This window comes from Myripristis murdjan, chromosome 9 (genome assembly GCF_902150065.1).
Source record: "Myripristis murdjan chromosome 9, fMyrMur1.1, whole genome shotgun sequence".
NCBI lineage: Eukaryota > Metazoa > Chordata > Actinopteri > Holocentriformes > Holocentridae > Myripristis > Myripristis murdjan.
In genome coordinates, this window is record NC_043988.1 from 34,343,444 (window position 1) to 34,354,273 (window position 10,830).

At 41.5% G+C, this 10,830-nt stretch overlaps 1 protein-coding gene and 2 pseudogenes across 1 annotated transcript in view; 1 reads left to right on the forward strand and 2 right to left on the reverse strand.

Moving 5' to 3' along the window:
* sh2d3cb (SH2 domain containing 3Cb) overlaps window positions 1-10,830 on the forward strand; it is a 67,645-nt gene that overhangs the window by 21,565 nt on the left and 35,250 nt on the right. The window lies entirely within an intron of this gene.
* LOC115365695 (UDP-glucuronosyltransferase 2A2 pseudogene) lies at window positions 1,826-6,203 on the reverse strand (annotated as a pseudogene).
* LOC115365697 (UDP-glucuronosyltransferase 2A2 pseudogene) overlaps window positions 8,150-10,830 on the reverse strand; it is a 2,982-nt pseudogene continuing 301 nt past the window's right edge.

The following is a 10,830-nucleotide window of genomic DNA, read 5'->3' on the forward strand; positions in this document are numbered from 1 at the left end:
TTTTGAGATTAGGAATAGGGTATAAATTCAAGTTTATTTTGTGCCCCATATGTCACAGTGCCATTGAAGGGCTTTTCAGGCCCACAAGTTTACAACAGACAAAAACAGATGAAACCCCCTGACTTAATCCTTATAGCAGACAAGAAAAAAACTTCCCAAGAAAACCCAGTGGTGGAACGGGGAGAAATGGAAAAAATCTTGAGAAGGAATCACAGAGAGAGGAGACCTCTTCATGGGCAGACTGGTCTCCAGTAGGTAGCGACCTAGTGAGCACATTACCACAGCAACACAGTCAGGAATGAAGGGGATGGAGTGTAAGGTGAAATTAACACAGATAAATAGGCCAGCGAAAGCCCATGTGCTCTCTTATATGTCAATAAACTTAAAATCTGACATTGGTAGACCATATTCATAGGGCGGCCATTTTCCTCTGACATCACGCTCATGGTGGGAAGCTCAAATGCTGTTATCATGCCATACTGCTGTGTTCCAGGCTGCCCATCTTATAGATGTAGGGAATCTGACAAACTGTTGTCATTTCACCACTTCCCGATTAGTGAACAACAGAGAAAACAATGGATAGTGACAACAGCTAATGGCTGATGTTATTGTTTGATAACATTACATGATACAATGAGAAAGGTGTAAATTAAATTTGAAATATCAGCGAACATCATGGACACATTTATTGAGGTTTGGAAGTTAAATGCTCTTGATATAATCAAGCTTGCAATGTGATGTTGCATGTCCTTCTGTGTTTACACCCGACCTCAGAAACGTTCTGATTGACTCAGTAACGTTATCTGATGTTATGCTCACTCGCATATTTCAATATAATGTGGGTACATCCAACACAATCGTGTGTTCCAAGCACTTCAACAGTGAGTGTTTTGTGCAGTATGAAGAGTCAAACATTTTACAGCAATACATGTTCCAGTGAGCATAGCACCACATAACGTTATTGAGTTAACCAGAACGTTTCTGAGAATGAATAAAGAATGAAGGAGAATGAATGCATATAAAAACCCAAAAGGCAACATGTACCTGTTGATGCATGAACTCACTGAAAATGAATTTTCAACCAGAGATAAAAACAAAACAAAACAAAACACTCTAGTTGGGCCACCTAGTCGGAATCTTTGCTTCCCCCTGTTTATATCCCCTGCCCTCTGCCATATTGAATGGATGATGTCATAGGTCAAAAAGACAATAAGATACAAAACAATAATCACATTGAAATGTAGGTGGCAAACCTTTTAACCCAAAAGGGAAAAGGGCCTGTTGATTGGTGTTGCTAAGCACATAAACAGCCAGAAGCTACTGTGTAAGTGCCTTGAACCAGCAGGAACATTTTTCTGCTCCATCAATTCCCACTAGAGGGCAGTACCTCTCCTGGGTTTGCATTACACTAGCAGTCTAAGCTTTTGACATTGCTCAAGTGCACTGGGTCAGAGAATCAGTCAGATAAACACCCTGTTGCAGACATTTATACATTCCTCTTTAAGTGAAGCTAGACATTAGAAAGACTGTATTTGATTATGGAATATCATGATGAGACTACTGTATATTAAGATAAGATAATTGAGTCTAATTTCCTCTTTATCCAATCGGAACCATTCCAGTTCAGGATATAGATTGGACTGGATAAAGGTTGAACAATATGGCTTGTGTGTCAATATTTTGAAAAAAATACTTGACCCTCTATGTCACTGACCCTGAAGCAGACACCTGTGGCAGTTAAACCTTGTTGTCCTTTGAACTGGTTAATGAAATGGCTTTGGTTTGTAACACTGAATACAGAAAAGACGGAAATATCCTCTGGCAATGTTATTTTATTCACAAAAAAGTAGATTTTCAGGTAATGTAAAATTTTAAGGACTACTATATAGCACATCCATTACTCTTTTTTCGCTTTCTCTCTGCAAAACAACCTCTTGAACAAAAACTTCATTGCAGAAATGAAAACAATCACTATCAGCAAAACAACTGCTAGCAGAAAGGCGGCCACGTCAATACAGTAGTACTGGATCTTGGACATCTTGTAAGACTCAGTCCTTAAGTGCGATGCTCCTTTGTGTCGCATGACAAACTCGATCCAGAACATGGCACGGTCCAGTGGTTTCATGGGCTGATCTCTGTGCAGCCGGGAGAGCGTCTGCATCTTCTCCCTGTAGGACGGCTCATAAAGCACTTCCTTCAACGCCTCCAGGAAGATGTCTTTAGTTACAGTTGCAATGTCCAGTACTTTGGCCACGCCCCTTGCTTTCATCCGAAAGAGGTTGTCTTCCTGGTCAAACATAAGGGGCAGGCCCAGCAGGGGAACACCGTGGTAGATGGCCTCCTGGACTCCATTGGTGCCTCCGTGGGCCACAAAGACTCTGGTCTTGGGGTGACCCAAGAGGTCGTTCTGAGGCAGCCAGTCCAGGAGTAAAGTGTTGTTGCCAAGGGTGGATGGTCTTTTGCCCATGTGCCTCCAGATCACCTTCTGTGGTAGCTGCGCAAAAGCTGCTGCAATGTCCTCTGTGAGGTCCTCTGGAAGCTCTCCCACCAAGGTGCCCAATGTCATTACGATGATGCCATGTTCACCAGAGCTCTGGACAAAGTCCTCCAGATCTTGAGGGAGGGGCTTGGAGGGTTTGCACTGAAAGCCTGCCATGTAGACGATGTTGGGCATGGTGGGGCGTGGGAACTCGAAGGTGAAATCATTTCTCATCAGCCAGATGTCCACCGCTTGGAACAGCTCCATGTAGTGTACATCAGAGCCAAAGTAATGATGGACAAAAGGCTTGTAGTTTGGATCTGTGATGTATGCAATTTGAAAACGTGTGAAAAAATAGTAAATAAAATTCTTCATTCTCTGGGGAAATGTCATCTTGTCTGTCAGTTCTGTCCCTGGGAGTGGGACATACGAGAGTGGAGAGGGGGCAACAGCGTAATGCCCCTCTCCTTGGATGGTCCACCTTACATTCAAAACAAGCGGAAGACCCAGACGATGAGCCAGCAGCACCCCTCCGCCTAGTGCAGGGTCCGTCAGAACTACATCATATTTGGCATCTTGGAAACTCTGCATCATTTCAGCATCCTCAAAAATCAGCTCCATCATTTGAACTACGCTTTTGTGCAGCTCATACAGCTGTGACACCAGCTTCAATTCCAGTGGTATACGAGTCCAAATTGAAGCCCCTTCCCGTCGTAGGTTCAGCATCCTGATCACAAATGCTCCAAAGAATTCCTCATCAAAACCACTAGAGGTATTGACATTGATGGTCTTGTAGAGAGGGGACTGTGCCTTAATGTACCAAGTGTCTGCTGGCCGTATCACGGAGATTTCATGGCCTCTGGAGTGAAGCTCCTCAATGATGACTTTCATGTTGATCCAGTGACTTCCATCCACAGGGAATACCAGGACTTTCCCTCCATGTGTGAAGGGCAAAGTGCAGAGCAGCAGAAGGAGCACCACCAGGGTCGGTCGGTTCATGTCTGGAAGAGAATCTGACAAGAGAGATGATGTTAGATGTGTTAGATGATTTAACTAAGACTGGGCTCAAGTATTATTAGTCAAAAGGCTGGACGTGTATTAACATATTAGTCAAGGACATTTTCTATACAACAACTAATGGGTGCGGCTCTAAGGAAAACGTTTACCTAATCCAAGTTTAACTTTGTGCCTTACCCCCAGTTTTGACTGGGTAATGGCCCTTCAGAACAGGGCTATAAGGGTTATGGGTCGAAATCTTTACCTAGAAAATGCAAAACTACTTTTATGTCATCTGTAGCCATAACCTGTAGAGAGGCTCTGTGTTTATCAAAACAGTAGAGGGGAAATGAGTAATGACAAATCAGACAAAAACAGCTCTGTACCAGGCTCCATTACCAGGCTAGTGAACTTCTTTAGACCTTTCTATTAAGCACAATACAGGAAAGGACAGTGTTCCTGTAACCATAGTGATTCAAGTTGCCTTGCATTGACATCAGAGAAGCAGTGGGACATGGAAATAAGTCAAAACTCTGGACCATCACGTCAAATCACAGTTTAAAAACCGCTCCATTAACATTGTGAATAGCGATTTTTGTGAAATGCTTGTCATAAAGAAACAGTTACATTACATTATATTACATTATATTGCATCTACATTAAACTAAGTTACCCCAAATGATTTTATAATTTTACCAGCTCTACTTTTTCACAACTGATCCATTTAAGGGCTTCATGCTGATTGGTTGAAACAGCTCTACCTGAACAGGGCATGGATGAAGGGGCTTGGGCCTTAATTGGGTCACGGGTGCAAGAGTCGAGCTGGAACAAAAACCTGCAGGGCAGGAGGACCTTGAGGACCAGTTTGGGAACCGCTAGGTTTATACAGTGATGTCAAATTTCAAAAAGTCGTATTGCGGGGCCCCCCATAGTAAAGACACTGGGAGAGACATTCAACAAGGGGCTGTGCCTTTAAGAGAGAGAGTAGTGTAGGGTAGGAGTTTCTACGAGTTTCGGGTATTGTAGTTGATGTTCGCATTCTGCTCACAAGCTGTATTGCACTGCACGTTGTTTTTTAGTGGAGAGTAAAACTGACTTGACGCATCTGCGTCTCTTGCCTCGTCACTTATTACACCTCCACAGTATTATTACAATGAAATGGCTGCTATGGGGGCTAACATCATCACACATAAATCAAATGTGGCTCATTGAATCCACAAGAGTCTCAGCTTTCCAGTCAAAGCCAATTGATGCAGCTCCAAGACTGTTTAGGCCCCAGTCTGCACAAACACACCATTTTACAACAGGCCACAAGAACACATGTGGACTGAAGGGTTTGGGGCCCAAACTGCATGGGATTAGCAGAAGGTGGGCATGTCTGCAAAGGGGAGAGCCGTGGCTGCCCAGAGAACACATTTTCATTCAGATATCTGGATTACTCAAATTCATTGAGTAATGAATTGTGATACTTAAGTGACTGAAGTGAATTTTTCCTAACCCTACTACATAGCATGACCAAAACAAGATGATGCAAAGTATCACAATTCTTTCCAACAGGAATTTCATCTTTTTCTCTCACACACTACTTAAAGCCTTGCATAATACCTTGTTTCCAGCTCAACAGGAATCCCTGATTACATAACATTGTGTTTGAGTTATTGCAGGCAAATCCCATTTGCTTATAATATGACTGCTAACAGGGTGCTCCCTTCTTCAGTGACCCTTTATGCATGTTCATGCAGGTGTGCCTCCAGCCATTGATATTGACTGTCTAACTTTTTTTTTTTTATTAATCTTTTTGTGGCCATTTTTGCTTTGAACACAGCTGAAAAAATCCAGGACATGCGTTGCGTTTTTTTTGGCTTTATAAAACATACAGCTGATTGAGAATGTCACCAGAACACAGAGTAGACACACGGGAGAAGAACATTCGAGAGGCTTTGGGAGTTTTATGGTATATTTTATATACTGTACAGTATTATAGTTTAATGATACAGTAATTCAATTAGTAATGTGAACAGCTTTTGACAATTCAGTTAGCTGCTGCTGACTCTCTTCCAAATTTTGCTCAGCATATAGGGGAGCTTTTAGTGCAGAAATAGGGAGATACGCCTGACTGAGGTCTGCACTCCTTTCAGTCCACTCTTCTAGTTTACATTTTGATTCCTTCAAAATAAAACAGTCCTAGAGTTTGAATTATGGATGTGAAACATCTGAAATTCAACAGCTTACATTTCAAGACTTTTCACCTTCTTAGCAACAATTTTAACATGCTCAGGCTCTGCTGAACACCTTGATACTCACGTTAATTGAATGCTTGTGATGCTTATTCAATTCAAATTTAAAGCTTAAATTACTCACAGTGTTCACAACATTGAGTAGTTCCCCTGTATCTCATCTATATGATTCGATAATATAATTTGTCTTAGTAAGTCTGTGATGTCTTAGAAATTAGTTTTGCAGCCTAAATGATTCTGTTGAATATAATCCACAGGATATTCATACACATACACCATAAATATCACAAACATCACACCTGCGGACCACTGATTCCTAAATAGTGTTTGGCTTTAAATATCCAATAAACAGCTTCATCAATGATCCAGCTTCTCAAAAATACCCACTAGTCTAATATAATTGATATAAAAATATAGAAAAGACTTACCAAGACTACCTCAGTCCACAGATTGCATAAGTATGAGCCCCAGACTTTCCCTCTCGGGCAACTTAACTCACACTGGCCACCTGACTCCTGTCCAGCGGTTTAGTCCTGAGGATGATCGGGCAGAAACTGAAGTAACGGGATTAAAGGTTAGAGTTGTGGTATGCAGCAGCAGGTTGATTACACAAGACCAGCCTACTATGACTGAGACTCACGTGTCTACCCCCAAAGCTGTTTTGTAGCTTCAGGTGATTGGCTAGGTTGGTTATTAGTCCAATCATTTTATGAAAAATCCTAGGACAAATTGCAAGAGAAAAAAACTCAACTGATTTTGTATCCTCAGTTTGTCCTGAGTGAGGGAAAAAAATCCCAAGAAATCTCATTGGTGGAAAGTTTTGAAAATCACCTATTTATTACCACATATCACCAAAAAACACTGTTTTTAACACACAAGGGAAAGGGGTTCACAAAGACAAGAAAAAAAGTCAATTGCAAGTTCTTTGAATTATTCTTTTTACACATGCATATCACACATTATCTGATTTGGTATGCGCTAATAAGGAATATAAGGAATAAATGTCAGAACAGATATTTAAACAGTGAATTAAAGGTTACTATATATATAGAGTAACCTTTTAATTCACTGTTATATAGTAACCTTTTAATTATCTGTTAATGCGTGTCATCATGGCAGTGAAATGAATTGAAAAATGAAAAAAAAAAAAAAAGCTAAAAATAGAGTTGATGTGTTACAAAAATCCTGAAAACCTTTAACCTTTTTTTACCTGTCTAATTCATTCCTTTACTGCTATTCCCCATGGCATCTCTGCTTCCCCCTTGTGTAACTTCCCTTCCCTCTGCCTTGTTGTGTAAGTGCCTTGAACCTATTCTTATTCTTTATTTTTTATTTATTTAATCTTGTAATCTGTGGATACTGCTGAAAAACTGCAAATTTCCTTCGGGATGAATAAAGTATCTATCTATCTGAACCAGCAGGAACATTTTTCTGCTCTATAAATGCCCACTAGAGGGCAGCACTTCTTCAGGGTTTGCATTGCACTAGCAGTCGTAGCTTTTGACATTACTCAAGTGCGCTGCGTCAGAGAATCAGTCAGATAAGCCCCAGTGAAGCTATACATTAGAGATCCTGTATTTCATTATGGAATATTATGAGACTGCATATTAAGATTAGATAATTGAGTCTAATTTCTTCTTTATCCAGTCTTTATCCAATTTAATCTATATTCTGAACTGAACTGGATAAAGAGTAAGGTTGAACGATATGGCTTGTATATCAACATTTTAAAATAAATACTTTACCCTCTATGTCACTGTCTCCAAATCACTGAGCCTTTGTAGTCCTTTGAGCTGGACAGTGGAACTACTCATGGGTAGCCAAGGTATAAGTTTAACCTAAGTGCTGGGATTGGAGAGAATTATAGAATTTGGTTCTGTGAAGGCAGTACGGGATGTCAGACGAGTGTGTTCTCCAAGTTATCTTGCAGACTATGATCTCACAGTCCTGAGTCCTGGGCAATAGTTGTTGAATACTGCACGCACTCACCGAAGCTGCTCACTATTTGATACCCTTGTAAGTCAGCCACATGGTCCTGTGTCTGGGATGACTCTCTCTTCACTCTTTAACCTCATATCCCAAAACACAACAACATTTCACCATTTTCTCTTGAGCTGAAATTACATCTCAGCTGTTACTTGTGTTTTCATCTCATTTGCTCCATTCCATTGAACTGATATGTACTTGATGAGATTTTCTAGCTAGAAATTATTGTAAACAAGCATTGCAATCTAGTCTAAAAGAAACCCAAGAATCCACAATCACAAGATATGCTAAGAAAGGGCATATCAGTGCACACAAGAGTAGGAAGAGGCTTTCAGTTTTTAACACTGAATACAGAAAAGAAGAAAATATCCTCTGGCAAGAAAATATCCTTATTTTATTCACAAAACTTTGATTTTCAGTCAGTGTAAAAACGTAAAGACTACGGTATAGCACATCCATTACTCCTTTTTCACTTTCTTTCTGCAAAACAATCTCATTAACAAAAACTTCATTGCAGAAATGAAAACAATCACTATCAGCAAAACAACTGCTAGCAGAAAGGCGGCCACGTCGATACAGTAGTACTGGATCTTGGACATCTTGTAAGACTCAGTCCTTAAGTGCGATGCTCCTTTGTGTCGCATGACAAACTCGATCCAGAACATAGCACGGTCCAGTGGTTTCATGGGCTGATCTCTGTGCAGCCGGGAGAGCGTCTGCATCTTCTCCCTGTAGGACGGCTCGTAAAGCACTTCCTTCAACGCCTCCAGGAAGCTGTCTTTAGTTACAGTTGCAATGTCCAGTACTTTGGCCACACCCCTTGCCTTCATCCGAAAGAAGTTGTCTTCCTGGTCAAACATAAGGGGCAGGCCCAGCAGGGGAACACCGTGGTAGATGGCCTCCTGGACTCCATTGGTGCCTCCGTGGGCCACAAAGACTCTGGTCTTGGGGTGACCCAAGAGGTCGTTCTGAGGCAGCCAGTCCAGGAGTAAAGTGTTGTTGCCAAGGGTGGATGGTCTTTTGCCCATGTGCCTCCAGATCACCTTCTGTGGTAGCTGAGCAAAAGCTGCTGCAATGTCCTCTGTGAGGTCCTCTGGAAGCTCTCCCACCAAAGTGCCCAATGTCATTACGATGATGCCATGTTCACCAGAGCTCTGGACAAAGTCCTCCAGATCTTGAGGGAGGGGCTTGGAGGGTTTGCACTGAAAGCCTGCCATGTAGATGATGTTGGGCATGGTTGGCCGGGGGAACTCGAAGGTGAAATCATTTCTCATCAGCCAGATGTCCGCCGCTTGGAAGAGCTCCATGTAGTGTACATCAGAGCCAAAGTAATGATGGACAAAAGGCTTGTAGTTTGGGTCTGTGACGTATGCAATTTGAAAACGTGTAAAAAAATAGTAAAGAAAATTCTTCATTCTCTGGGGAAATGTCATCTTGTCTGTCAGTTCTGTTGCCGGGAGTGGGACATAGGAGAGCGGAGAGGGGGCAATAGCGAAATGCCCCTCCCCTTGGACGGTCCACCTTACATTCAAAACAAGTGGAAGACCCAGACGATGAGCCAGCAGCACCCCTCCGCCTAGTGCAGGGTCCGTCAGAACTACATCATACTTGGCATCTCGGAAACTCTGCATCATTTCAGCATCCTCAAAAATCTGCTCCATCATTTGAACTATGCTTTTGTTGAGCTCGTAAAACTGTGACACCACCTCCATTTCCAGCGGTATACGAGTCCAAATTGAAGCCCCTTCCCGTCGCAGGTTCAGCATCCTGATCACAAATGATCCAAAGACTTCCTCATGAAAACCAACAGAGTAATTGACATTGATGGCCTTGTAGAGAGGGGACTCTTCCTTAATGTACCAAGTATCTGTTGAGCGTATCACAGAGATTTCATGGCCTCTGGAGTGAAGCTCCTCAATGATGACTTTCATGTTGATCCAGTGGCTTCCATCCACAGGGAATACCAGGACTTTCCCTCCATGTATGAAGGGCAAAGTGCAGAGCAACAGAAGGAGCACCACCAGGGTCGGTTGGTTCATGTCTGGAAGAGAATCTGACAAGAGACATGATATGGTTAGATGTGTCTTTTTTTTAACTAAGAGAGGCCATACAACCTAATACATTACTAATGAGACTGTATGAAGATTATGCACCAACTTGCTTTTTAAAATGTTGAAAGGCAAAAGGAATAGGAAAGCAAAGAACAGAATTGTCTAATCTCAGCTGGTTGCCATAGAACCATTTGTGCTCACTCAGTGAAATTTAATGATCTCAGATTTTGGTGCTTAACAATGCAAAACAATACCAGTACACTTGCAGAACAGGTACAGTACAAAAGGCTGTGCTTGGATTTCCAGATTAGTCAAGGACGTATTCTACAAAACAACTTGATCTGTGTGGTTGCAAGGAAAACATTTACCTACTACAAGTTTAGAGAGAAAAATTACTGTATAGTATGACCAAAACAACTAGAGGCAAAGTACCACAATTCTTTCCAACAGAAATGTTATCATGCTCTCTGGCACACTACTTCAAGACTTGCATAATACCATGTTTCCTTGCAGCTCAACAGGAACCCCTGATTACATAACAACATTGTGTTTGAATTATTGCTGCCAAATCCCTTTAGGTTCAGTATAACTGTTAACAGATGAGAGGCATTCCTTTCTTAAATAACCCTTTGTTCATGCTGGTGTGCCTCAAACCATTAACAAATGCTTCCCTTAATGCACACAATCAAGATCAAAGGTCATTACTAGCTATTAAATATGATGCCATGAAAATACCACCATAATTGCTGTTACATTATATACGGCGTGTCTCTTTGCTTTGGCTCCTTGTTTTACTCTTTCAACACTTCTTTCAGCTCATAAGCAGGCTTTTATTGCATTTTATTAAGACAGAGACATAAATGTGTCATAAACGCTGCAATTGTGTACATGTGAGGTTAGTTCAACTTAATTTAATCATTAATTGGTTCAAGATAAACAGTTCTAGAGTTTGAATTATGGCTATGAAACACCTGAAACTCAGCAGCTTATATTTCAAGGCTTCCTAGTAACAATTCTGCAATGCTCAGGCTCAGCTGAACACCCCGGTGCTTAGTTTAATTGAATGCTTGTGATACATGAA